A 3,885-nucleotide genomic window follows, 5' to 3' on the forward strand; every position below is an offset into this window, starting at 1 on the left:
TGGAAATACCCCATTATCTTTTTGCCCCATGTTCCATGAATTATTTGAAGCCCCCTCCTATTATTTAACATTTCGTTTTGAGAAACAATTTGTCTTATATGCCAGCATACCATGAGACTGACTTGAAACTGGGCTTATTTGTGAATGATCAATCTGCGAATGATTAGTGAAACAATAACTGAGTTTGATGAAAAACAGAGCATGCATCTTGTTTTTTGGACAAGGTAAGGGAGTTGTGTTTTCCTTCCAGTGCACACTCAGCAGACCTTGGAGACACTGAACTCACGGCTCATGAGAAGGAAAGGACAGACAGTTGGGAAACACACAGTGGTTCTGGCAGCAACATTCATCAGCCAGCGACTGGGTTCATGAAATAGAGCCACGTTAACACTGAAAGGAGAAAGCGAGGTCAGAAAGACACAAAGGTGCTCACTAGCATGAGGATGGTGTGTGTGGCTCTGGTCTCAGGGGAGGATCTTGGGGAAAACGTTGCTCCTGTGAATGTGTCGGAGCTGCTGCTTGTGTCTGTGCAGGATGAAAACCTTATATCCACTGGCCCAGAGCATGAGTCCCAAACATACAACATCAGGGAATGGTAGCAGTGCTGCATGCAGTGAGTTCCGGTGTTTTGTCAAGTAAAACAGAAGATCAGCGTCCAAAGTCTTTTCTCTTTGTGCTAATTTTATTGCTCCAATTGCTAGTCACATACATAGAACATATAATGTTTACTAGCATGTGCAGGAGCCAACACAAGACAATAGAAAAGCCAACATATTTGGGAGCTTTCACCTTCAGCTCTGCCCACCTGGAGTTCCTGGGGCTGATGGTGATGGCCTGGAAGATACTCAAGAGGCAGGGGCTGCCAATGGACACACCTCTGCCCACTCTGTAAACACAGAACACAAGTTTGCATCCAAAATCACTGGGTAAATCTTTCCACCCAAAAGCTAACATGGCCTCCAGGATTCCTCTAGACAGACTGACCAAAGAGTTAGCTACCATCAGGTGTCTCAGAATCAAGTCTAAGGGCCTCGATCTACAGCCCCTCAACTGTAGCAAGCTATAATGAAATAAGAGTGAGATGTTCCCCAGGGTTCCAATGACTATCTGGAAGATCAAAGCACTTTTCAAGTCCATGGAGGTCATTCTGTTCCTGTCCAGGGCTCAATATCCACACTCATAAACAGATGGTTCTGTATAGAAACATGAGTTATAGTAGGGTCCTTATCCTGGGAAATTAAATCCCAATGTCTCCATGCACCAATATTACTTGCCTCTGAGATTTTCTTATAAAATACTGACTTATTTTTTTAAGACATTTCCAAATGATCATATGCTTTTTATGTCATTGTTGTTAAGTGCTGTCGAGTCAGTACCGACCTTAGCAACCCTGTATAGGGTTTCTGAGGAGCAGCTGGTGAGCTTGAACCACCAACCATGCAGTTCAAATGGCTTTGCAGTCTGGAGCATTAACCCACACACAGCACCACCCCAGGACTTTCCCAATATGGGGATTAGTGTTATTAATGATTTCCAATACTAGCTCATTTAAAATTTACAACTCTGATTTAACCCACTGCCATTGAATCAATTCCAACTCACAGTGGCTCCACAGTACAGAGCAGAACCGCTCCTTAGGGTTTCTGGGACAGCAGATAGTTACAGGAACGGACAGCTGAGTCTTGTTTCCACTGGGCAGCTGCTAAGTTTGAAGTGCCAACTTTTTATAAAGCTAGCTACCAGAGTTTAAACCATTGTGCCACTAGGGCTTCTTAACTCTGAATTAAGACTGAATCTTTTTCTCCACTTATACACGAGGACAACTGAGCTGGAAGGAGGCTAACTGCCATATCTACGTATCAGTCAGGTCAGAGATTGGCTGGTTAGGTATCTCGAGTAGCGTGGCTTCAATGCTGTTAACTTAACCAATGGGCTCTCTTCTCATAGCTACCTGTGTTCTTTTCAATCTCATATTTGTTTTTAAAAATAAGTTTAATGGTGATAAACAACTAATTTTTGTATACTTATTTTATAGACCAATATTCCTTGTGAATGAATAATCACAAGTTTTAATAAAGTGTTATTGTTGATAAGTGCCGTCGAGTCGGTAGCGACTCACAGTGACCCTGTTACTGGGTTTCCGAAGAGCTTGAACCTCTGACCTTGTAGTCCAGCATATTAACCCCCGGTGCCACACCAGAGGGGTGGTGGTAGTTATGTACTGTGGAGTCGGTTCTGACTCATAGCGACCCTATACAGGGTTTCTGAGGCTGTAAATCCTTACGGGAGCAGAAAGCCTCATGTTTCTCCCGCGGAACAGCTGATAGTTTCGAACTGCTGACCTTGAGGTTCGCAGCCTGATTTGTAACCACTACGCTAGCAGAGCTCCTTGGAAATCAAGTGTAGATGCACTAGTTTTTCATGACTAAAATCGTATACTGAGTATGAATTAGTATTACCCTATCAACAGGGAGAAATATATGTGTGTGCGTGTGTATACATATATATACATATATGAGAGAGAGAGAGAGAGAGATGTAGTTGTTAAGTGCCGATGAGTCAATTCCAACCCATAGTGACCCTTTTAGGTTTTTTTCTGAGCTTGAACCACTGACCTTGCAGTTCACATCGACTATGTAATCCAGCGCATTACCCCATAGCACCCTACCAGGACGCTCTCTCTTTATATATGTATAGAAACCAAGTGACACCCTTGCATAGAACTTCTTGCATAAAATTTTGGGCTCTGCTGTATATGAAATTGAAATAAGTAAAAAAAATACTTTCTTATTATAAAAATTATTATAAATATTTTTATTATTATTTTAAAAGCCGACATGATTTGAGAAAGATAATAAAATACAAGGTTTCAAACTGGAAAGTGGGGGCTCAAAAGCTTCTGAACGGGAGAAACTGAAATAGGAAAAACATGTAGATGAGTCCAAACTCGCATTGGTTGTTGATTGTTAGGTGCTGTGAAGTCAGTTCGATTCATAGCGACCCTGTATAGGGTTTCTGAGGCTGTAAATCTTTACCGGAACAGAAAGCTTCATCTTTTTTCGATGGAACGGCTGGTAGATTAGAACTGTTGACCTTGTGGTTAGCAGCTCAGCTCATATTCCACTACACTACCACTTTAAAAGTTCTGGTTTAAAAAGTCCGCTGTGGGTTAATGCGCTGGACTGCAAGGTCACTGTGAACTGTAAGGTCCGCAGTTCAAGCTCACCAGCTGCTCCTCAGAAATAGGGTCACTATGAGTCGGTACCAGCTCAACAGCACTTAAAAACAACAGCAACACTGGATTAAAATAAAAAAGAGAGTGATAAATTAGAGCCTGAAAAATGGTGACGTCCTTAATATCTTCTGCTGTCTGAATCCCACACGTCCATTTTCCCTGAAAAGTTCCTTAAATTCACAAAGTTCAATTGTTCACCTTGAACCAGAAACTATACATACTTCCAAGGAAGACATGACTGCTATCTCATTAAACACATCAAGTAGAAGTGAGAGAAAATAGTTTTAGTTCAGTCATCCTTGTTCCGTCACAGACACAGGTGAGATCCATGAATTTCATCAAATCGACTGTGACATGCACAGAGCTGTTGTCGGACCCACTGTAGTAACTGTGAAAATTCTCTCAGCAGATTGAAAATACGATTGCTTACTTAGTTACAGTCTTGTTGTTGTTGTTAAGTACCGTGGTGTCGGTTCTGACCCATAGCGACCCTGTACAGGGTTTCCGAGGCTGTAAATCTTTATGGGAGCAGAACGCCTCATCTTTCTCTCGCGGAACCGTTGGTAGTTTCGAACTGCTAACCTTGTGGTTCGCAGCCCAACTTGTAACCACTACGCTACCAGAGCTCCTTAGGTATCATAAACATTAGA

At 42.2% G+C, this 3,885-nt stretch overlaps 1 pseudogene; it reads right to left on the reverse strand.

The window, feature by feature from the left end:
- Positions 1 to 349: 349 nt before the first annotated feature.
- LOC102824965 lies at positions 350 to 1,137 on the reverse strand (annotated as a pseudogene).
- Positions 1,138 to 3,885: the final 2,748 nt, after the last annotated feature.

Source organism: Chrysochloris asiatica, unplaced genomic scaffold (genome assembly GCF_000296735.1).
Source record: "Chrysochloris asiatica unplaced genomic scaffold, ChrAsi1.0 scaffold00485, whole genome shotgun sequence".
Taxonomy (NCBI): Eukaryota; Metazoa; Chordata; class Mammalia; order Afrosoricida; family Chrysochloridae; genus Chrysochloris; species Chrysochloris asiatica.